The sequence below is a fragment of the Sus scrofa genome, chromosome 4, assembly GCF_054392235.1.
Source record: "Sus scrofa isolate SSC_HxYL_T2T_F1_AM1 chromosome 4, Sscrofa_HxYL_maternal_Yorkshire_Landrace_v2.0, whole genome shotgun sequence".
NCBI lineage: Eukaryota > Metazoa > Chordata > Mammalia > Artiodactyla > Suidae > Sus > Sus scrofa.
This window is the reverse complement of record NC_139386.1, coordinates 6,292,359-6,317,265: the sequence shown is the minus strand read 5'-3', so window position 1 is coordinate 6,317,265 and position 24,907 is coordinate 6,292,359. Positions and strand designations below refer to the sequence as shown.

At 45.9% G+C, this 24,907-nt stretch overlaps 1 long non-coding RNA gene across 1 annotated transcript; it reads left to right on the top strand.

Moving 5' to 3' along the window:
- The first annotated feature begins 587 nt into the window (after positions 1–587).
- Positions 588–15,868, top strand: LOC110260446 (uncharacterized). Its single transcript, XR_002343756.2, has 3 exons — positions 588–717; positions 14,280–14,358; positions 14,722–15,868. It is a non-coding gene; the product is annotated as an uncharacterized LOC110260446 (long non-coding RNA).
- Positions 15,869–24,907: the final 9,039 nt, after the last annotated feature.

Here is a 24,907-nt window from a genome sequence, read left to right as displayed (position 1 = left end):
ACACCCTGACAGCAGCAGGCCTGGGCTCGCTCCCACCAAGGGACCCTGGTGCAAGTCTTCATTCTCGGAACCAGTTCTCCCGTCCAACCCCCAGCCCCCTTTCCAAGGACCAAGCCTAGTTCTTTCCGCCTTGGTTTGCCCTTTTCCCTCCCCTCTTCTTTCGCCCAGGCAAACGCTTCCAGTTAAGACTAAGAAACAACTCTTCTCTCTTCCTGCTCGCTTTCTAACTGGCTCCCAGACTCGCTTTTCCCACTGGTAAGAACCAGGTTAACTTTGCCCCGCGCATCAGCGACCAAAAAAACGCCCAGACGCCGAGACCTGCAGCAAAAAGCACCCCGAAACCCGTAGGCAAACGAGAAAGCCGGGCAGCAACGCCAGGGCGAGGCGCGGCGGGTATTTATGGGACGAGGAATAAAGCGGCAGCTGGGTCCGCGGCGTGGGGGGCGAGGCAGGCGTGGGCGCGGGCACCTGATTAGAGCGCAGCGCGGTGATTGGAGAAAGGTGACCCCCCCCGTAATCCTTTTCTGCGCAGGCGTGATAAGCCACGCGCCTCTGCAAGTTCAAAAATGGCGTCTCGGACACGAGCTGAGGGTGGGGGTTCCCGCCAGACATTGGCCATTCGCGCATGCCCAGTTGGAGAGTGGGTGGTCCCATCCACTCTTAACCAGCTCAGCTCCAACCAGTGCAGGTGATTCCGAGTTCCTGCGACCAGCTCAGGTAAGCGTCCTCGTGTTTAGGCTACGTGCCTTGGAGGACAGGCATGTCTGTCTTTGGTGGAGGACCTCGATTGGTGAAGGCAGGGGAAGTGTATTTGCTAATGATTCTCCACGTGTCACCATGCCCCTCCCCTCCTTCCCCTACGCAGCCCACCCCCGTCGCACCCTCAGCCTGGGTTTCTTTCTCCTTCGCTGTGGGGTTACTTGCGTGCAGCAAAGTGCACAGGCTCCAGCCGTTTCCTCCATGAATTTTCACATATGTCTACACCTGTGCAACCACCAGGTCAAGATACAGATCTCCAGCACCCCAGCAGCTCCCTTATGCCTTCCTTTTGGAAACCAGAGGCTCGGTTACTTTTATCATTTTCATCAAGCTTACTTTCACCTGTTCTTGAACTGCTTCTAAATGGAACCATATAAAATGCATTTTTTTTGGTGTCTAGCTTTTTTCTCTTCTCACCATTATGTCTGAGAGATAAATCCTGTTTATTGTATTGAGAAGTAGGTCTTTTCTTGAAGTAACTGTCTTTTTCCTTTTCGATTGCTTTAACAAAATACCATAGACCCAGGCGCCTGGGAGACAACAGAAATGGATTTGTCACAGTCCTTAGGAGTGGGAAGTCCAAGATCAAGGTACCAGCAAACTCAGTGCCTGCTGAAGGGCAGCTTCCTGATTCATAGCTGTCTTTTTGCTGTAACCTCACATGGTGGAAGAGGCAAGGGTCACTTTGCTAAAGGGTTCTAATGCTATTTATGGGACCTCACCTTCATTTCCTAATCACCCCTTCAAAAGACCTTACCTGCTACCATCATATTGGGGTTTAGATTTCAACATATGAATTCAAGAGGATACTGTCTGTCGCATCTTCTAAGGAAAAAACAAAACAATCTATGTTGATATCTTTATATCACAAATGATTTATCCTTTCTGTTCTTAATGGATATTTTGTAATTTCCAGCTGTCTTTTTATGACAAATGCTGTGAATATTCTTGCTCTTGTCTTTTGGTGGAAGGAAGTTTTCCTTTCTCTTAGGGACAGAGCCAAGAGAAGAGTTTTCAGGTCATAGGACATCTGTGTTTAATTTTATTCGATTTTGCTAAATTGTTGTCTAAAGTAGTTGAACCAACTTATACTCCCACCAGCAGTGCAGGAAAGTTGAAGTTATTCTGTATCTTCAACACATTGTTGTTGCCTTTTGTTTTTTGTTTTTTCTGTTTTTGCTTTTTAGTGTCACACCTGTGGCAAATAGAAGTTCCCAGGCTAGGCTAGGGGAGTCTAATCAGAGCTACAGCTGCCGGCCCCACGCCACAGCATGGCGGGATCCAGGCTGTGTCTGCATCCTACACCACAGATCATGGCACTGCCAGATCCTTAACCCACTGAGCGAGGCCAGGGATCAAACGCAGATCCTCATGGATATTAGTTGGGTCTGTAACCAGCTGAGCCCCAACGGGAACTTCCTGTTTTTGCCTTTAGAAGTGTGCATGCATATGTAAATTTGGTCCATTTTTAAACATTGAGTTTTCAGTCTCTGTTTTGTAGGAACTATTTATATTTTCTGGATATGAGTCCTTTTTAAGATACATGTGCAGCAAATACCTTTTTGCAGTTCATGGCTTGTTTTTATCAGTCTCTTAATAGTGTCTTTTGACAAACAAGTTCATTTTAATGAAGTCCAGTTTATCACTTTTAACAATGGCTAGTGCTTTTTTTGGTGGCACATTTAAGAAGTCTTTGCCTACCCAAAGGTCATGAAGAAATTCTCCTATGTTTTCTTCTAGAAGCTTTATTGCTTTACCTTTCACCTTTAAGTTTATGAACCATGTCGGATTAACTTTTATGTACCATGTGAGGTTCGCCTTGACTTTTGAAATAGCCTTTTGCTTGGTACCCACCCCGGCTGCCCATTACGAATTATCCCACTTTTTTGCCGCAGGCCTGTTGTCCCTTCTAAAGCCAGGTCTGATCACATGACTTTTCTGCTTAATCATTTTGTGTTGCTTTGACTATCAAGTCTGAAGTCCTTAGCATGGCATGGCATGGCATGCCTTTCAGAATCAGATACGTACCTTTCTAGCTTTGTCTCCTGTCACTTAGTGAATGACGATTATACTCCAGCCACAAAAAATCTGAATATCTACTTGATGTTGGGGGTTGAGTTGGTCCACCCCCACCCTCCAAAATAATGAAGCTCTAACCCTCAGTCCCTCAGAATGTGACCTACTCCAGGGCAGTAGATAAGTAGTTTGTGGGTGTGGTCTTTCTCCAGTTTCAGGTCTCTAATACTGAATAACAAACTACCCCCAAAGTTAGTAACTTGAAATGATACTTTATTACAATCTCTCTAAGTTCTGTGGGTTCTCAGGTCTTGGCAGAGTGGGTCTTGCTTGGTTTTCCACATAGTTGAAGTCAGATAGCAGCCGGGGGTGGAGTCATTTGGAGAGTCTGCTGGGCGGGACAACCACATCTGCACTTTGCCGGTGCCCTCCTGATGGCAGCTCAGGGCTTCGAGTATCAGAACTTGGCCATGTTCAACTGGTACCAGGCTCATCTGGGAGCCTGGGAGGGGAAGTGAATGGATTCAGGACTAGAGGTGGCCCACGGTCAGGAATAAAACTGACCAGATGTTCAAAGAGGTCCAGAGGGCATGGAGACCTCAGCCACATGTGGCTGGGGCTGGCATCTGAGCAGACCCAGGATGGGGATTGGATCAGTTAGCTCGAATGCACAACTAACCTCGCCCGCACTCAGCATGCTAAAGCAGTAAGCACTCATTGCTGATAGGGGACTTGAGCCCTCCTCTATTTTTTCTCTGGTTTCAGTTGGGCTTGTGCACACAACTCTGCCAAGCTCTGCTGGGCTACCTGGGCAGCTGCTGTTGGTTGGTCTCGGATGGCCTTTGTGTAGGGCTCTCCTCCCCACAGTTCCCTCACCTCCCACCAGGCCTGCCTCTTGGGGCCTGGGCACTGGTTATTTTTGCTGCATTCCATTGACCAAAGCAAGGCACAAGGCCAGCCCGAGTTTGAGAGGTGGGATAAAGACTCCACCTCTTGATAGGAAGGGTGCCCTGTTGCACAGTAAAGGGGCGGAGACAGGAAGACTGGCAGGACCAGGCCATTCTTGCCATGGGTTGCCCACAGGGCTGGGAGATTCGCTCCATTTGGAACCCGACCCTAATCAGAGGCTGGGAATGTGGGGCTCAAGTTTAAGCCCCAGGACCTTCCAGGTGCTCCAGCCTCACCCACCGGGGCTGGGATGCAGGACAGGCTAGAGTTCAAGCAGGGCAGGAAGCAAGAGTTCACTTCATCCACGGGTCAGTATGGCTGCAGCCACTGGGTGGCCCAGACCCGCGGCCTGCACGGTGGGCTGCAGCAGCTCGGTGACTCCCCTCCCAGATGGAACTAATGGTGGGATGTCTGGTACCCTTCTCTCCCTGCCTAAAACGGACTCAGGCGGTCTGCTAGGGAGAGGTCACACTTGCACTAAGGGTACCGACTGGCAAGCAGGCCTGGGGGAATAACACCTGTTTCTTAAAGCTGTTTGTGGGTTCAATGCAGGACTTGAGAGACTAGTAGAGTGCCTTGCACTGGGAAGGCTGGCCTGGGCCAGGTCAGCCAGGGCCTGGGATGCAGGCTGATGGGTTTGGGCTATTTTGTCACTGCTGGGGTGCAGTGAAAGGCTTCCTGTCTTGGTTGTTGTAAATTCCCCAGTTTCTGTGACCCATTGGTTGGGGAGAAAGGCCAAGAAGTTGGCCTGTCTCAAAGGGAGAGAAAAGGGAGAATGAAGTTTTAAGAAGGGAAAATTGAAATGAACAGCCAAGATGGTCATGATCCCAAGTTCATTTCCTACACCCTTGTTTTTATTTTTATTTTTATTGTCTTTTTAGGGCCTCACCTGTGGCATATGGAAGTTTCCAGGCAAGGGGTCGAATTGAAGCTGCAGCTTTCAGCCTGCACCACAGCCACCGCAGTGTGGGATCTGAGCCGTGTCTGCGACCTACCCCACGGCTCATGGGAATGCAGGATCCTTAACCCAAGGAGTGGGGCCAGGGATCCAGCCTGCATCCTGATGGATTCTAGTTGGACTTGTTGCTGCTGAGCCATGATGAGAACGCCTACACCCGTCTTGTTTATTAAACATTCTTATTGACTTAAGAGTTTCAGGACTCTGTACCAGATGGTACTAAATCCCAGTGACTGAATATCTTGTCTCATTGCTGGGTGGCAATTTGAGGGCCGATTGTGCTGGAGGAAATCCTTTGCTCAGGCCAGCTCCCTGCACAGCCTGTTTCCAAACACCATGCCATGATTTTTTCAGATAAGCCTCCGTGTTGGGAGGAAATGGGGCAGCAGAGTCCCACTTCCTGTGTATTCCCAGTGCTTTCGATCTGACTTTGTGCATTTGTTGATTATCACGTACCAGGCCCCCGTGCTCAGCGTTGAGAAAAGAAGGATGGCTAACGAGAGATGCCTCGGACCTTCCAGGACATTTAACATATGGTTGAGTGGGAGGGAGATAGAGTATTTTTATACAAAACCCTGTTAAGGAGTTCCCATGCAATGGTTAACAAACCCCACTGGGATCTGTGAAGACGCGGGTTCGATCCCTGGCCTCGCTCAGTGGGTTAAGGATCCGGCGCTGCTGTGAGCTATGGTAGGCCGGCAGCTATAGCTCTGATTTGACCCCTAGCCTGGGAACCTCCATATGCCGCTGGTGTGGCCCTAAAAAGACAAACAACAACAACGAAAACCTTGTTAAGAGTTATCACCACTTATTGAACATCGGCGTGGCGTAGCCATTCTGCTGGGTCCTGCACCTGCATTTTCTCCCAGCATCCCCACAGCGACCTGGAAGGAGTCTCAGTCCCCTTGTGCAAAGGAGGAAATTAAGGTCCCAAAGTGCTGGACTGACTGGTTCAAAATGTTGCAGATGCTTTGTGTTTCCTACTTGATATCTATTCTCTTTGTTCCCCTCATGACAGAAGCCCTGAATATATTACTGGATGTGTCAGTGTGTCAAAATATAAAAGTATGTTTTCCATTCTCTTGCTGACCAGTGAGATGTGGGAGGAAGTTGTTGAGGCTTTGGGAGGAAACTCTTTAAAAGGAGATAATTTGGCTCAAAGCTGCATCCTTTTCTTCTTTTACTTCTTCCTTCTCTCTTGGGACCAGGATGTGATAGCTGGAGCACTTACAGACTTCTTGCACCATGAGGTGAACTTGAATATGGAAATCACAAATGAAGAATGATGGGGAAAATGATAGTTAGAAGTCTGAGCCCTTGGTTACCATGAAGCCACCAGCCTAGCTGGAGAGTGCCTGCCCCAGACTTATTTTAATGAGAAAAAATTGCTGCTGTCATATTTACTTTGCCATTTTGGTTTTCTGTCCTGCGCAGCCAAGATGATTTCCTAAGACCACACTGCTGATGAGTGGTAGAGCTGGGATTTGAAGTGAGGTCTTTCTTAGTTGAAAACTCATTTCATTAACCACTGTGCTGCTTATTCACTCAGAAAACATTACATGCCGGCCATGTGCTGAGTCCTAAAGACACCAAATAAGACCACATGCTGTTGGAGTGACAACATATACTGGAGACACGTGATAGAATGGCCGACTCCCTGAGTCACAAAAGGAAACCGCAGAGTGAGCCATATTAGCAAAGATTTTAAATGTGTGAGTTCATTAGCAAAGAGGAGGAAAAAGGCTTTTAAGTCAGAGGGGCTAGCATATTCGAAACAGCTCGATGACTCAGGATTATGTTCAGAGTTGGTAGAAGGCAGAACTCTAAATATTATAGCTGGGTGTCATTTGGATGGGCTGCTTTGTCAGGGTGTCAGTTAGCCTTTGCTGTGTAACAAACCAGCCCATAATATAATGATTGGAAACAACCAATACGTCCTTTGCTTATATTCCCGCAGGTCAGCAGTTGTGGCTGGGAGCAGCAGGGTGGTTCTTCTGGTCTTGTCAGGTGCTTCAGGGTCCTAAATGATGAGATAAAGATCTTGATATTGTGCCTGTAGTACAGTGTTTTCTGGGGGTCTTTGTATTCAAAAACATAGTTTATTATTGTATTTTCTTGTTAACCAGCTCTGAGAAGTCATTTTGTCTTTTTCTTGTTTGTTTGTTTATTATTTTTTAGTCTTTGTATAGCTGAACACATGGCATATGGAGGTTCCCAGGCTAGGGGTCGAATTGGAGCTGCAGCGGCCAGCCTACACCACAGCCACAGACAGCAATGCCAGATCTGAGCCACATCTGTGACCTCCACTGCAGCTCACAGCAATGGTGGATCCGTAACCCACTGAGGCGGCCAGGGACTGAACCTGCATCCTCATGGGTACTACTCAGGTTCATTGCCACTGAGCCACAATAGAAACTCCCATCTTTTTCTTATTTTTCCATTGACCTACACCTAACATTTGTCATAACATGTGTAGGTTATTGATTGCAAATTATTAGGGAAGGAGGGAGATTCTGAAGAATGGAGAAATGGGAGAGGCATTTTGTAAGGTATTGAAGTTTCCTAATGGCTCAACATTTTTACCCAAAATTCACATCTTCACTAATGCTGCTCACTCAGGCCTTGTTTTGTATATGAGATAGTATTATTGCTCTTAACATTTTGTGAGGCCTGAGGATTACACAACTGTGGGGGCCATTTTTAAGAAACACAACACAGGTTGTGAACAGAAAATCAAATTTAAAATAAATATTTATTTAGAATTAGAAAATAAGCTATACAGATTGTCGGAGTTCCTGTTGTGCCTCAGTGGTGACGAACCTGACTAGTATCCATGAGGATGTGGGTTCGATCTCTGGCCCTGCTCAGTGGGTTAAGGATCTGTCATTGCCATGAGCTGCAGTGTGTGTGTCACAGATGCAGTGTGTGTCGGATTCTGCGTGGCTGTGGCTGTGGCGTAGGCCAGCAACTGCAGCTCTGATTGGATCCCTAGCTGGGGAACTTCCATATGCCATGGGTGTGGCCCTAAAAATAAAAACAGAGTTAGATTGTTTTGAATTTTATAGATTTCCAATCTCACAAAATCTAACCTAAATCTTTTTAAAAAAGTAACTGCCAGGCACACCTCTCTAACAGATTTTTCCAAGACTTTGGATGTACACTCTTTTATTATCTCTTCACAGGGTGACAGTTTCACACTAATTTTTAATGAGAGAATAGAAAGCTTATGCCATCTTTCTTCTAGCCTGGTAAATTAAAATAGTTTTTACTCATAGTTTAGGAAATTTCTTTTCAGTATCCGAATCCACTGCTGGTCATGTCATGTAAGTTTTTAGGATTTTACCAACTCTAGCAAAAACTTTATTCAGCTTCTTCTCTACCTGAGCTATAATATACAAGGGCATTTCAAGGTTCCTTGCGTAGCAACTAAATCATCTTTGAATTACTGCGATTCAGTAGTCAACTTGTCAATGATTTTCTCTTGTCGTAGTATATATTTTGAGTTTGCATTTTGTTTCATATCAGCCAGACATCTGAATATCTTTCCAGTATATTCAGAAGATCTGTTCCTTTAGATCAAAATACCACGGAGTTCCCTTGGGGCACAGCAGGTTAAGGAGCCTGTGTTGTCACTGCTGTGGCTTGGGTTCCATCCCTAGCCTGGGAATTTCCATATTCTGTGGGCACAGCCAAAAAAAAAAACCCAAAAAACAAAAAAACAATCCAAGAGCCTATGCGTTATTTCTATAAGGAAAGTTACTCTCTCCCTTCTAACCAATAACCACATTTAGTGAGATCTAAACATTTTTTTTTTTTTTGTTATAATTCAGGCCAAAATGTCGGGTTAATTTCTATTGCTTTTCCCCTCCCTCATTTTTTTCATTTTGTTTCCATTAATTTTTCATTAAATTTCTTCTCATCTCCTTAACAAATAAATTTAAAGATGATAAAAGAGGGGACTCGTAGAGTTCCTGCTGTGACGCAGTGGGGGACTGGTCCAGCTTCTCTGTTTGATCCCGGGCCCAGCACAGGGGGTTAAGGATCCTCAGCTGTGGCCTCGGTCGCAGCTGTGGCTCAGATTCCATCTCTGGCCTGTGGGTGCGGCTGAAAAAGAAAAAAAAAAAAAAGAGATTCCTCTTAAACATTCAATACAGGAGCCTGTAGTTTCTTATTTGTCTTATTGAAAGATGCCAAAACGCATACTCAAGTTTTAGTGGAAATGCTGCATTGGAGCTTTATCAACTTTTTGAATACATTCTCTTTTTTTTTAATGTTTTCTTTGTGCCCAGGATTCTCTCTGAGCTTTCAAAAATGTACGTCAGGGTCCTTTAAATGCCTTTATGTCCCTGCGCAAGACATGCATAGCTTTGTTATCGGCAGCCCAAGCTATCACCCTTAAAATCTTTAAAGAAAAATCTGGGTTGTTGTGTGTGTGTGTCAAATAACACATCTGCAATTCAAACCTGAAAAGCACACATTTAAGGTGGCAGAATACCAGCGCTCTCAACAGCTTCAGCACCGTGGACACAGCTTTCTCTCCAGTGGCTTTAAGGCCGTGAGATGCTCCCTGCACACCTTGGGCTGTTGCACAATCACGTGGCGGGCTTTGTTCTCCGGAGACTGACCGTGAAGCCCACTCAAGGGCAGGCTGCAGGCGTCCCACACTCGTTTCCCGTGGTTGACTTGAGGGTAGAGATTGATGTCAGCGGGCAAAAAAGGCAACATTTTCTCAGAGTTTTTGTTTAAAGACCAGCACAGGATACTTGCCACAGATCAGCACTGGTTACAGCCCCCCAAGAGTGGAGAGCATTGAGGGGCTGGTTTCTTTGCGGGATCTCCCCCTCCTGTGATTACTGCGTGCATGTCAGTCGAGGTAACACTGATTTCTTACATTCTGTGTTTCACGTGCACAGCCCTGTGTTTCTACCCTGGCACGTGTTCACCACCGCAAATCGAGGCTCCGTCTGTCCCCACACTGCCGACCCCCCATCCTCTGCTGCCCCCCCCCAGCCCTTCCCTCGCGGGTACCCACTGCTCCGTTCTCTGTAGCTGCAGGTTCGGTTTGGTTTGTCCCTTTATTTTTGCACTCATGGGGCATGTAACAGATGAATAAACAAACACACAGAAGCAAACCATTTCCCACCTCTCTTACTGGAACGTGGTTCACAAGGGCAAGGGCCCCAGGCCACACAGGCCACACGTGTACGATGTCCGTCCTGTAGGACACCCACGACCTCAGCAGCTGGGCCATTTCTGGAACAGGTGTTTCAGCAGCATCTTTTATGTCCTTTTTTGTTCCGTCGGAGTCTTTGTATCACTTCGTTGTGGGACTCCTCAGGGTACGGTGATCCTGATCCTGAAAAGGAGGCTGTTTTTAGTTAAACGGATGCGAACGGAAGCACCTCTCATTGTGATGGGCCATCCCGAGGCGTCACAGGAGTCACCGAAGCTGAGGAATTCAGCGGAGGGGGCTGCCGTGGACCTTCATGCCGGTTCTGTCCCTTGGACAGCGTCTTAGCTCGCTTTTATTTTCACATCCCTCCTGAGTTTGTTCTTTTTGAGAATGTCCTGATTTTCATGATTTTTGTTCTCTTCAGCTGTCGTTTTATTTTGATCCCTCTGGTTACCAGGATTCTTTTCTGCTTCTTTCTGACTTTGTCCATCCGAATTGTCATTCCTATTGTGAGATAATAATAGAAGGGTTTTTTTTTTTTTTTTTTTTTTTGTCCTTTTGTCTTTTAGGGCCACACCCGCAGCATATGGAGGTTCCCAGGCCTACGCCAGAGCCACAGCAACACCAGATCCAAGCCGCGTCTGCAACCTGCACCACAGCTCACGGCGACTTGGGATCCTTAACCCACTGAGAAAGGCCAGGGATCGATCCCGCAACCTCGTGGTTCCTAGTTGGATTTGTTTACCCTGTGCCATGACAGGAACTCCAAATAGAGGTTTCGATGGAAAGATTCTGCTAGGCTTGACTTGTTTAATTTTCTTTCTTTTTTTTTTTTTTTTTACTTTTCCTAAGATACTTCCCATCAAATTTTAATTTTGCTTTGATCAATAATTCTCAAAATGTATAAAATTAGTCTGAAATTAAAGCATGTGAAAGAGCCATTCAGAGGCTTTTAAAAAGTGCCTCTTACTTTGTACTGAGCTACTTAATAGTGTAACCCAATTATTCTTTCTCCACATCCACTGCTTGCTGATGAATGTGTAGGAGAGATTGCCGCCTGTGTCTTCAGGCTGTTTTGCTGTGTCCCTGACAATTTTGCATGCTCTTTCATCTGGAACCAGCAGACTTCCTCAGGATAGGATGTGCTGGGTGTGCTAAACACAGTCCAGTGTGTTGGGATACAGAAGACACGCAGCCCCTCACACAGACGCATTTGTTCTGATTGTTGCTCGGTTTATTGTTCTGATACCGGTTCCTACTCTGCAAACAGGGATTCTGACAAATTCCATTTTGTACGCTTCCCGTCACAAGAGAAAAACGGGTACAGAGCATTTATAATTGTACCTGCTGAGATTTGGGGCCTATTGCTGACAGAACCTCTATTTTGACTAGACAAGGAGAAACTTAGAATTGTATTAGGAATGTTTTCAGCTCTTGGAAAATTCTGGTTTCCGGCTGTGTACTTTCAACCCTTGCTTCTCTCCCACTGGCCATGTAAGCCTAGTACCAGGGACTGGAGGACACATCCCATCAGGGTCGAACTCTGCCTCTTCAGGTCACTCTGCAGGGTCATTTGGCACAGAGGGAGGTGGAGGCTTCTGGAAGCTATTCCTCGACCAGGGTGGCTAGTAATAACTATAAATGGTGGTGACAGCAACTCACATAAATATATCTCAACAAATCCCCACTAAATATATCTCCAAGTCAGCCGCGCTTTAGCCAGACCTCCAAGCACTTGGGGAAGTTTATCACAGTGAAGTGATATAAGACAGACTCTGCAGAGAAAAAAGGTCCTTGGGAAAAATTCAGAGGGAACCAGGAGCAAGCTTCCAAGAGTCATTTCCCATTAGAACCACACAGGATGTGCTTAAGTCCTCCAGCAATGCATTGCGACAGTACATGATAATAGAAAATCCTAAATGCAGCTTTAGTCAACAATTCAGCACATTTGAAGAAAAAAGCGCAGCACGACTATATGGCATTTATTCCAATAGTCAATCGAGAGTGGTCTGTTACAAGGCAGTGTGTTTAATCCGTCATATTGTTGTACCTAAGCAAATCGGCTTATAGTCATCTGCATAGATGCTGAGTAGGCGTTAGTAACACTTCCATCCATTGCTAACTTTTAAAAGACTCAGTAAAAGAGGAACTCGAGGAGTTCCTGTGGTTGCTCAGTGGAAACGCATATGACTAGCATCCATGAGGATGCAGGTTCGATCCCTGGCCTCACTCAGTGGGTTAAGGATCCAGTGTTGCCATGAGCTGTGGTGTAGGTTGCATTTGCAGCTCAGATCTGGCATCGCTGTGGCTCTGGCGTAGGCCAGCAGGTGTTGCTCCGATTTGACCCCTGGCCTGGGAACTTCCATATGCCTGAGTGTGGCCCTGAAAAGAAAAAAAAAAAAAAAAAAAAAGGAACTCAGCATATCTTCCTGGCTTGGTAAATGGTAAATGATATTTCTTTTGTCCCAAAGGCATTTCCTGGGTGAATGTGAAACATTCCCACTAAATTCAGGACAAAGACATGGATGCCGTCGCTCCCATAATTTCTCATCATACCAGATGTGTTAATAAGATAAAGAAATTATATGTACAAAACTTGGGAGAAGGAGGTGAAACAGTAGTTAAATATGCTACTGTAATATATCTGAAAAAAATTCAAGGCAGTTAACCAAAAATGAATACAAGTCGTAAAATAATTGAAAAAGCTAGCATGCTTCAAAATTAATATGTGGAAATCAATAAAGTGATTGCATATATATATATATACATGCACATATGCTGTAGGTATAATAAGCTACTTATTACATTGTGAGATGTGAAGGAGGAACATTATCCGTGAAAGAAGACGAATAGTCCATTCCATGTTTTTGAGTGCATTGCTTCTGCCAGTGTCTCAGAAACCACGCCATCGGGGAGCCACAGGCCCTGTGCCTCCTGGAGGCTGATGCCCCTTGAATGCAGCCCCATGCATTCATCCTTCCGGGTGGCAGGGCTGTGGACACAGCGGTAGAACTTCTAGAATCAAGAAGAAAGCTGACCTCTGCAGCTCACGGCAACGCTGGATCCTTAACCCAGTGAGCAAGGCCAGGGATGGAGCCCTCATCCTTCTGGATGCGAGTGAGATTGGTAACCCGCTGAGCCACCACGGGAGCTCATCAAGGAGGGTGTGGAACGTCACGTGGAGACCCCGAGCGGAAGGCAGTAAAGCCCCTGAGGGAGCTGGGGGCCAGTGTGGAGGCAGAGACCCGTTCAGAGCCGCCTGCAGAAACAGTCCAGCTGAGCGCTGATGAGGGGCTCAGCTCCAGGGGTCATGGGAGATCAAGAGCAGATGGATTGAAAGAGAGTTAAGAAGTGAAACTGGCCAGTGGGTAGCTGGCTTGGCTCATGTTGGAGGGGAAAATGACACTGGTGCCATGTCTTTAAAATTCATCCTTCTGGAGTTCCCTTGGGGCCGAGTGGTGAAGGATCCAGCGTGGCCACTCTGTGGCTTGGTTCACTGCTGTGGCATGGGTTTGATCCTTGGCTGTGGAACTTCCACATGCCCTGGGTGTGGCCAACAAAGAAATAAAAATTCATCCCTTTAATATGATTATTAGCATTTTAATGATCATTTTGGCGAATTGACAGAAACCAGATGCCAATGTGTATGTCTTTATAAAAGTCCTTCACAGAACCGCCCCCCCCCCCCCCGCCCAGTAAATACGCACCGTATTTTGGTAGCTTTTACTGGTATTTGTGATTCATGATAAACATCAGATCCCATCCTGATTCTTTTTCATGGGGGTTTTTTAAGTTTAAAGTCATTGATGGAATGGAAAATGAGAAGACAGAAATAAAGAGTAAATTCCTAGGTAAAAAATGAGATGGCAAGTTTGGAATGAAATGTTTAGAATTGGAGTAATTGCCACAAATTGCTCTGGAGTATTTCTAGCTCAGTTTTATCAGTTCTTTTTTTGCATGGTCTGCTGGGGTGCTTCAGAGATACCGTGCGTTTTATCATGAGCATGGGGCTATGTAAGTTATTTTCAGAAATAAGAAGAAATGGTAGGTGCATTCTCATGCTTTTTTGCACAAAAACATAAGAATGCACTTTACATTTTTCAATGATGTTTTATGAGCAATTGCCTACTCATTGACTTGTGAACTTATTTTTGCCAAATGAACCATTCAAGATGGGCACTACAATTTAGAAGAACATAGACTTTCTTCTTTAAAACCTCTTAGTACATGAGCACATTAAAATATATATATATTTTTTCATTTGGGAAGCTGACTTGCACAAAATTGGAAAATCATAACTTTTCAAAGTCCTTAGTACCCCAATCTTCTCCTTTTTTGACCTGAGTTTCACAGACAATCAACCTCAGGCTGGCAGTGTCGTTTATCACCGCTGAACTTTGCCACCTGGCTTCATTTCCCTTTCAGCTTGGCTTGGTAATAATCTCCGCCTAATGGAACCCGTCTCAGAACTTGGCCTCCTCCCTGCATGGCACAGCGGGTGAAGGTAATCGTATTTTAAAGAGACTGAGTGTTACGGTGACATGAAAAGGTTCAACTAGTCCCGGTTAGGAATACCAACCATCCGTGGCCTGGGAGAGGGGAAGGGCACAGATGCAGCTGAACGTTTGAGGGAGCACTAGGTGATGAACGGCAACGAGGGTGTTCCTGGAGGAAGATCCTGGGCTTTTTAAGGTACCACCCACCTTTCCAAGCCCGCCGCTTCTCTTTCACCGTCTCTCTGGTTGCTCAGTCTCCCGAGAAGGGAAAAGGATACTTGAGGGGATTGGGTGGAAAGTCATTCGGTTTCTTCAGCGGAGGAGGGCTGCTCCCGCTCCGCCCCGTTACCTGGCGGTGTGTGTCTCTGCAGGCCCGTTCCCAAGCATCCGGCCTCCGAACCATCAGAACCGCACCTCTGCTGCTTGATGTCACGAAGGGAGTAGCGTCTGGATGGCCAGGCAGACTGGGCAGTCCATTTATGTCTCCAGTCTCACAGACCAAGCTTGAGGGCTGGAGGAAAGAACAGGTGTCTGAGGAGTTCCCGTCGTGGCTCAGTGGTAATCGAACCCAACTAAGCATCCATGAGGACGCAGGTTTGATGCCTGGCTTCACTTAGTGGGTGAAGGATCCGGCGTTGCCGTGAGCTGTGGCGTAGGTCGAAGACGCAGCTCTGATCTGAGGTTGCTGTGGCTGGGTGTAGGCTGGAGCTCCGTTTCGACCCCTAGCCCGGGAACTTTCATATGCCATGGGTGTGGCCCTAAAAAGACAAAAGACAAAAAAGAAAGAACAGGTGTTGAAAGTCAAGGCTGGTGTCAGTCCTTCTCCACCACTGGTTGTCAGTCTGTTGGTTGTCACCGCTGGCGTCAGTCCTTCTCCACCACTGGTTGTCAGTCTGCTGGTTGTCACCGCTGGCGTCAGTCCTTCTCCACCACTGGTGGTCTGTATGAATTTCCGCGAGTGGCGTAACCTCTTTGAGCCCCAGTTCCTCATCTGTAAGGAGGAGGGGTGGCATCAGAGTCTGTGAGATGGAATGAGATCTATGAGCACAGCATCTGGGCTCACGCTCCTGGCAGTGGACCTTGTCCCAGCTCTTTTCCCCCAGCTTTCCCTGTTCCCGTGGAGACCCCTTTCTAGATGAGGCTATTCATTCACTTACTCAGTGGCTATGCACTACTGACCACGGGCCGGGCGCTGGGCTACATGTTGGCGATTCAAAGATCATTGAAATGAGTGTTTTTCTTTAATTAGTACAAGTTAAGTTGATCAGAGAATGGGGAAAATTCATCTGATGATGAATCACTTTATTTTGTTTTATATTCTTGCTTCAAATAACTGTGACTAATCCTTCAGCGAGCACCTGTACTGTTTTGTATGTGATGTGTGCTTTCATTTAAGCGTTATCTTTGATTATATAACTATTCATTACGATTATAGAAGTATAAAAATGAAATTAAGGATATAGTTGAAAACAAAAATAATGGCTTTAAATTTTTCTTGCAAGAGTCACTGCCCAAAAATATCGAGTGTGAACATGTGGGTATTAACTTCCCAGAACTTTCTGAGATTTTCTCTCCGGAATTATACACATAGCTTTGTATTAATTTTGTGTGCGCGTGTGTGTATGTTATAAAATGCAAAATTTTGAAATAAAAAATGGAGTCACATATCACTAAGCTACAACATGCTTCTATCAACAGTATATTATGAATCTCTTTGTGTTCTATAATTCTTAACTGGTTGTATGTTTGTTTCAGATTTTTGTATCACAAGCAGTTCTGAAGTTTCGCACACACATCTTTTCGTAGTCAGTCAGAGGTTCCCTTATGGTTGATTCCTGACACTAGAATTCCTGGGCAACTTTTCAAATGCGGTGTTTGTACAGCTGTAGCCAGAAACAGTGTGCCATAAACACACCCACCAGCTTCCTTGACAATGTGGATTTCTCTTCAGTTTTACCCTCATTTCTATCATTCTTCCTTCATCCCTTCCAATGTCATGGTTAAGGTATTTTCTTATTTTTATTTCTCCATTTACTTGCTGGGTTGATCATTTGTGGGCCATTTATACTAACGCAGCTAATTCTTCTTTTTAAATTGAAGTAGAGCTGATTTAGAGCGTTGTGTTAATTTCTGCTGTACAGCAAAGCGATTCTATACGTATATGTATACATTCTTTTTAAAAATATTCTTTTCCATTATGGTTTCTCACAGGATATGGAATACAGTTCCCTATGCTATATGGTAGGACCTTGTTTTTTATCCTCCTCATATATAATAGTGTGTATCTGCTAACCCACCTCCCTCTCCATCCCACTCCCCTCCGCCTTGGGCACCACAAGTCACTTCTCCACGTCTGTGGCTCTTTCTGTTTCATAGTTAGAACCCAGCAGATTCTTAGTCATGTCCCACTGTTGGCACATCATCATCACTTGTGGGATGAATGATGTTATTTTTAAAGAGCAGTATGATATGGTGGGGTCATTAAGAGAGAGTTCTCTGTTTGGAGGTGGAATTTAGGAGTCCATTGCAACACGTATCAAAGAACCGCCCCCCGCCCCCCTGGGGTTCCCATCATGGCTCAGTAGTTAACGAATCCGACTAGGAACCATGAAGTTGCAGGTTCGATCCCTGGCCTTGCTCAGTGGGTTAAGGATCCGGTGTTGCCGTGAGCTGTGGTGTAGGTTGCAGATGTGGCTTGGATCCCGCATTGCTGTGGCTGTGGTGTAGGCCAGCAACTACAGCTCCAATACGACCCCTAGCCTGGGAACCTCCATATGCTGGGGGCACAGCCCTAGAAAAGACAAAAAAATAAAAAGAAAGAAACTACCCCCCAGGAATATTTTGCTGCTCTCCTTAATCAGATGCAATTTAATTAACTTTTATCAAGGTGATACTTAAACCTAGGACAGTTTATAGTAATGGAATTAGATAGTCTACCTGAGAAAGAACTCAGAGTAATGATCAGAAAGATGCCCCAAGAACTCGGGGAAAAGTATGGATGCACAGAGGGAGAGGTTGTAAGAAGTTTTGAGAGTAAATGGAATTGTACGAAGATTATCACAAAAAACAGCAGACTCATGTCCCTTCTCAAGGCCACTCTCCTTCCTTGCTTGCCAGCGGCAACTGTGTTCTTCTGGTACCATTTTCCCTATTTCTAATCAAAGTTCTTTGGAGTTCCTGTTGTGGCTCAGGGGTAGCGAGCCCGACTAGTATCCATGAGGTTGTGGTCGGATCCCTGGCCTGGCTCACTGGGGTGTTGCTGTGAGCTGGTGTGCTGGCAGCTGCAGCTCCCATTCGACCCCTAGCTTGGAAACTTCCAATGCCTTGGGTGTGGCCCTAAAAAAATAAATAAAAAGTAAACAACGTACTTTTGTTATTGTTTATTAAAGTTTCAATTGTAGGTATTGCTCATTGACTCCAAAACTGTCGCAGATGAAGATATAAACTCTTAGAATTTTTCCACTCAGTTTCCATTTCTCATCCCCCGAAAACAGGTATATCACAGTTGGAACTGAATCATTCAGTGTGGATGACATGACTATGAAAATATGGTTCAGTGCTTATTCGGAAGGATACGACCACCGTATTCCCTGTCTAATTTTTTAAAGTGTTTCCTAGTGTAAATAAATACCTTGTGTGTTGGCTGAGTTTGTTAACGAACCTGCCACTAAGTCTTACCTAAATTTTCTCAAAACATTCGAAACCGCTTCTGCACCTGGCCAGGTGCTTTGGGTAACATATTGTTCGACTTGTCCCCTTGCCCAGGCTCCTCAGAGGCCCCCGGGTCTGGGTTGCTCCTGCCCTCTGCTGTGGTGGCTCTGGGTCGGCTCCACAGTGTTCCTTGGGTGCTTCCTCTTTACCACGACATCCCTTTGCTTCTAAGAGGAGAGGCTCTGCTTCCTCATCTCTGTGAGCCTGCGGGAGCTGCCTTTTACTTCAAGTAACAGAATCTGAGGTTAGTGGCTGAAACCAGCACTCCTTCCCCAGTGCCAAGAAGTCTGAGTCCGTGGTTGTTGTGTAGTCAGTGTATCTGCAATCCTCTCCATCTTTTCCTCGGGGTTGCAGAATGGCTGTCCCAGCTCCAGTCATCACGGCTACATTCCAGGCAGAAAGAAAGGGGTAGAGGAGTATATCTTCATTTATTAAGGAAGCAAAATAATTCTCAGGACCAGCCCCAGAAGACTTCTGCCTCAGCCTCACGGACCAGCATGGGTGACATAGCCTTACTTTTCTAGGAAGGAGGCTGGGGAACCGGAGACCACAGGGCCTGAGGGCTGGGGCCAGTCATGATGTATTCCTGGATTTCTGTGTTTTGCTTTTCCAAGCCACACTGGCTGCTGCCGCCTTTTTTTTTTTTTTTTTTCCTGTGTCTTTTTTTTTTTAATTAATTGATTTTTTCCCCACTGTACATCATGGGGTCCAAATTACACACACATGTATACATACTTTTTCCTCCCATTGTTGTGTTGCGATATAAGTATCTAGACATAGTTCTCAATGCTACGCAGCAAGATCTCATTGTAAATCCCTTCCAAGAGCAATAGTTTGCATCCGTTAACCCCAAGCTCCCGATCCCTCCCACTCCCCCGCCCCCTGGCAGCCACAAGTCTATTCTCCAGGTCTCTGATTTTCTTTTCTGTGGAAACGTCCATTTGTGCTGTATATTAGTTTCCAGTTATAAGTGATATCATATGGTATTTTTCTTATTTCGGCTTCTTTATCAAGCAAAGAGGGGGCTGGAGTTTGTATCACCCACTAGCACAGCTTGTTTCCTGCCAGCGCCTGGCGCCCATCTGGGTGGGTTTAGGGTTACAGAGCTTGCCTTCCTCTGTTTAAAACGTGCCCCCTCTCATTTGCTGTCCTCTCCTCTCTCACCCTTCTTGTCTTCGTGGGTTTTCGTTTAGTGAATTCCTTCACTGTCATTCTTGCAGGGTTTCAGGAAGTGGCTGCTTTTAGCCACAAGGCCAGAGTATATTCTAGCCTTGCCTGGGTCATCAGAGCACTACCCTGCCCTCCGTTTTTCACTGCACATTTTCCCAGAGACTCCTTCACCCACCCCCGGGGGCAGGACGCTTCCCGCTTACCCTTCCCTCCCAGAGCCTGATGGGGGCGGGCTCACCTCAGGTGCTGAGAACAGAGCTGCTGAGTCCAGCCACTCTGGGGAAGTGAAACCTTACGTCTTATTCAGCTTCTCCAGGTGACAGCTTCCGCCTCATCGTCTCTTTTTTCTGACCTCTACAGAACCATAAAATGGCACATCCTATTTTTCAAGCGCAAGCAAGGAAATTAATAGAAGCTCCTGGGGGCAGAGTTTCTGAGTCCAGAGCCAGGCTAGGGGTCTTTTTAGTCTGAGGCTTGGGGAGCCATCAGGGAGCCAGATTGGAGCTGTAGCTGCAGGGATGGAGGGGGGGGGGGCGGTGGCCCAGTATCCCGGGGCTCCTCGCAGCGTCAAAGCCACCAGAGCTCCGACTCTCCCTAGCGGGAGGGCGCTGAGCATCAGCACCTCAGGGGTGCGACCCGAGTGGGTGGGGTCCCCAGCAGGTTCACATTAAAATTGAGCAAAAGTGTAGAGAGTCCCCATATATCCCCAGCTCCCACAAACACGCATCCGTCCCCATCATCAGCATCCCACCAGGAGGTACACGGTTGAAACCCACAGATCTGCATTACCGTGCTGTCGTCGCCCAGAGTCTGTGGTTTACAAAGTTAGGGTTCACTCTGGGTTCTGGCCATCCTGTGGGTTTTGGCAGATGTAAAATGATCAGCTTCTTTGACTGCAGTATCTCACTGAAGGATCTCACTGCCTTAAAAGCGCTCTGGGCTCTGTTCCTCCTCTCCTCCCGAACCCCTGGCAGCCGTTGATCCTTGAATTGTCTCTGTATTTAGCCGATCGCAGAATTTCTTACAGTTGGGCTCCTGGTGTAGGCAGCCTTGTTAGACTGGCTTCTCTCACTTAGTAACAGGCATTTAATTCTCCTCCATGTCTTTTCATGGTTTGATAGCTCCTTTCTTTTTAGCTCAGAACAAGATTCTGTTGCCTGGAACACCAGCTTATGTATCTGCTGACCTGCTGAAGGACATATTGGCTGCTTACAAGTTCTTGGCAATTGAGAATAAAGCTTCTATAAAAGTATGTGTGCAGGTTTTACGTGACGATATGTTTTTCCCCTCCTTTGGCCTAAGGAAGGAGCATGATTGCTGGATTATATGGTTAGGGTATGTTGAGTCTAGTAAGAAACTGCCCAGCTGCCTTCAGAGTGGCGCCTGCGTTGTGCTTTCCCGCCAGCAGGGAAGGCGCCTTCACCAACATTTGCTGGTGTCGGTGTGCGGGATTTTGCCCGTTCTAATGGGTGCGTAATGGGCATCTTGCTGTTGCTCTAATTTGCAGTTCCCTAATGACATAGGATGTTGGGCATCTTTTCAGGTGCTTATTTTCCGTGTGTGTATCTGCTTTGATAAGGTGTCTGCCCACATCTTTTTGCCGGTTTTTTTCATTTGGGTTTCTCATTTTTTTGTTAGTGAGTTTTAAGTATTCTTTGTATATTTTGAACAGTGGTCCTTTATCAGTTGTGCCTTTGGCAAGTATTTCCTCTTAGTCTGTGCTGTGTCTTCTCCTCCTCTTTGACCACTGATGGTTTTTGACAAAGACCCCGGGGATACAGCTTCTCTCATTGCTTGAGCTCGGAATCAGGTCACATAACAGGCTTTTGCAGGGAGTTGCAGACGAGGGAAGTCCTGCAGGGGGAGGGGGCGGGGTTTTGAAGCGCTCCCCGCCTCCAGGGCCTCTTGTTTGCCCCCTTATTGAGACTGCAAGGGCCCTGGTTTTCAAGGTCCCTTGGAGCTGAGAAGGAAGGGATGGAAATAGGGCAAGTTAAAACATCACCAAGCTACCTTTTCTTTGTTTTTTGTTTTTTGTTTTTGTTTTTGTTTTTGCTTTTTAGGGCAGTACCCGCAGCATATGGAGGTTCCCAGGCCAGGGGTCGAATCCGAACTAGAGCTTAACACCATTAACTACAGTCTTAACACCCTTCCTTGTGGGGACCCCTGGAGACCCATCCCCAGGTAACCATAGTGGTAACTGCCTCTGTGACGGAGCGTGTATTACCGTTTCCTCCTCCTGCATCTCACCATTCCTTCTGTCCCGATTCTTCATCGCTTTTTTCTTTGTGCATCGGTGTCTCAGGCTCTGTTGGCAGGGAGATCCAGATGAAGACACGTGGTCTTTAGCTTAGGAAAAGCGAAATAGTTCACCTTTATTCCACGACAGGAATTCCTCATCTGCTATTTTAGATTATCATTTTCTAAGTGAGTCTTGGGCTTTCAGCCATTGAACCTTTTAAATGTTATTATCTTGAGGGCATGTGCCCCACAGAACACGAACATGCTTTGGGAGGTGTTGGTTTAATATACAATTACCAGAGTTCCCCTTGTGGTGCAGCGGAAGTGAATCTGACTAGGAACCATGAGGCTCGATCCCTGGCCTCGCTCAGTGGGTTAAGGATCCAATGTTTCCATGAGCTGTGGTGTAGGCCACAGATGCAGCTCGGACCCTGTGTTGCTGTGGCTGTGATGTAGGCCAGCAGCTGTAGCTCCAATTAGACCCTTAGCCTGGGAACCTCCATGTGCCATGGGTGTGGACCTAAAAAGCAAAAAAAAAATATATCTGAGCTTAGGATATCCTTTCATTATTTATTGTATTATTTTTTTAGGATATCATTTTAGATGCCAGTTCACAGGCAGTGAGAATCAGCGAGTATTAAAGACACATTGTCTTCCGAGGTCCTTAGGGGTTGGGCAGAAATATCCTATCATTAAGATGTGTCAGTGTTACACACGCTGTATCACATCCAAGTTCACAGAAGCAGCCAAGGCTCACGACTGGCGAGGCTCAGTCTGAGGTAGAGATGGTGGATCTGCCAGGAGTTAGAGTTAATACTTTGTATTTTATTTGATTTCTCCTTTGGTGAAAAATTTATGATGTCTGCTTTATAACAAAACAATGTGGTTGTGATTTAGCTGATTTTATCCATTGTGCTGTAATAAAATGTTCCACATTTTATCACTTAGAATATTCAATGTGGGGGACATCAGAGGGACGTTGTCATGTGGGCTTGTGTGCATTGGGGATGTAGTGACAACTTCTCAGCATCTCATGGTCTGGGGGACTCTCTTCCCCACGTGACCTTGGTGATGCCTCCTGCTTCCAAGTGATTAGAAGAGCCCAGGGGTTTTCAGCCAGTTGGAGACCCTCCCTGGAATTTTCCGTATTGGCGATAGATGAGAAGTGGTCTTTTTCTTTGGCGTCAAGGGCTGTACACACGTAGGGCTGGGGCTGGTGAGGGCTGATTTGCCTGCCATGTGGGGAACGCTTGGCTATCGGGAGAAACTAAAGCCGGTTGACACAGGGGACCAGAGATGAACAGGAGTGGACAGAAAGATGGAGTGCTGCTGTCATGATCGAGCCGTGTCCACAGCCGTGCCCGGGGCAGCTTTGTCCCAGGACCTGCTGCTCGCGTGTGTCAATACAGTCTCTTTACTGCACCTTGCTGAGATAGTTGGTCTTAGCATTCCGTCGCTTGTGACCAGAATTCTTGACTTAGTGCAAGTGGTAAATGTCTGTGCTTGGTTCTAACCCCCCACCTCCCATGCCGTCGACCCCACCCCCTGCCCCTTTTAGTGGAGAGAGGATTTGCCGTGGAGTTAGACAGACCTACGCTTAGAATCTGGCTGTGTTTTTGTTTTGTAGGGCCACACCCATGGCATATGGAAGTAATCAGGCTAGGGGGTGAATCCGAGCTGCAGCTGCTGTTCTATACCACAGCCACAGCAACACAGGATCCGAGTCCCATCTGTGATCTTTGCTGCAGCTTGGGGGCTTCGCCCAATCCTTAACCAGCTGGGCGAGGCCAGGGAGGGAACCTGCATCCTCATGGACACTAGGTCAGTATCTTAACCTGCTGAGCCATGATGGGAACTCCTACAATCTGGTTTTATCAGATGTTTTGTCATTGACAGTTTGTGGGAGAAGTGTGACAGTGTCAGTGTGATGGGCCAATCACATCTGGGGTTAAAATCCCGGATACGTCACGTTTAATCTTTGTGCTGTTGGGCAAATTTCATAAACCCTTTGAACTATGTTCTCTCAATGTACTGTGTGAATTATACCTCTTAACTTTTGTAGTTCCTTTGATGACCAGAAATGATTTGCTTTGCAGGCTTGATAAATAATTGTTACATATTTTGAATACCTTTTTAGTTTTTCTTATTCCATGAAAGCAGTCTCAATAAAAATAAAGAAACAAATGGAGTAAAAACAAACATTCAGCCTCAGAATGTCTGTCCCTTCCTAGGGACCTTACGCCCTGGGTTCTTGACACTGTTTCTATTTTTACTCTTCCAACAGGACTAAATAGGGAGTGTTTATTCATTGACCTGTAAATTTATGATGTGAACAACTAAAATATTTGTTTTATGGGACAGTGGTATTTTTCCTCCTAAAATAACAGAAGGGAGGAAAAAAAATCTTTCTGTGCCCCTTTCTTCCCCACATTCTATGGTTAATCCTCCACAGTGTCAAAAGCAGATATAATTGCTCATTAAGAAGGGGGCACATGCTTACTTGTGCGTGAACCATTTGCCAGCTCTTTTACATTTCTGCTTTCTTTTAACGCATCCCTGAAGGACCCTGGGAGGTACCTAGGAGCCACCTGTCTACAGGAGCGTCTCAAGTTTCTTCCTCCAGCAAGATCTCTTCAGCGCCCCCTGTTGGCAAGGTTCTCAATGGCAAAAATATTTAAAGGGCCCAGCTCCCCCTTTTTTTTTTGGGCCAGCACTGGTGCTGAAGGATTGATTTGCATTAGAGAGACAGTAAGTTGATAACACACACACTTATAAACCATCACAGGAGGCACTCAGTAAGGGAGAATAACTGATACTAAGAAAAAGACACCCGAGGAGCATTTACTTTTTGTCACAGTAAGTGGTGTAGAAAAGGGCTTTGAATGATATTTTAATTTACAGACATAAAATTCAAAATTTTGAAAGTAAGTCCATTTTACTTATAGTGAATCACAGGTTATGTTTAAAACTTTTATCAACCTTCCTGTGCCTCAGTTCACTCATCTGAAAATAAATAATGTTCAAGTAATAGAACTTACTTCGCAGGGCTGTTGTGAAAAAATTAATGGTGTATTACCCATAATGGATTTAGAACTGGCATATATTAAATGATCAGTAAACAGTGGGCGTTCCCTGGTGGCTCAGTGGGTTAAGGATCCAGCATTGTCAGTGCTCTCCTTGGGTCACTGCTGTGGTGTGGGTTTGATTTCTGGCCCAGGAACTTCCACATGCTGTGGGCACAGCCAGAAAAAAAAAAAAGCTGCTGTTTTTGATTTTTAGAATGCCGCAAATGGTTAAATATTTATTTTGATTTTCAAAATCATATTATTCAGAATACATGAAATAGTTTCATTTTCTAGGTACTTATTGCTCACCTGTGTGCAGTCCTCTATATATTTGGATCAGTGGTAAAAATAGGAAAAATCTCTAATAGAGCTA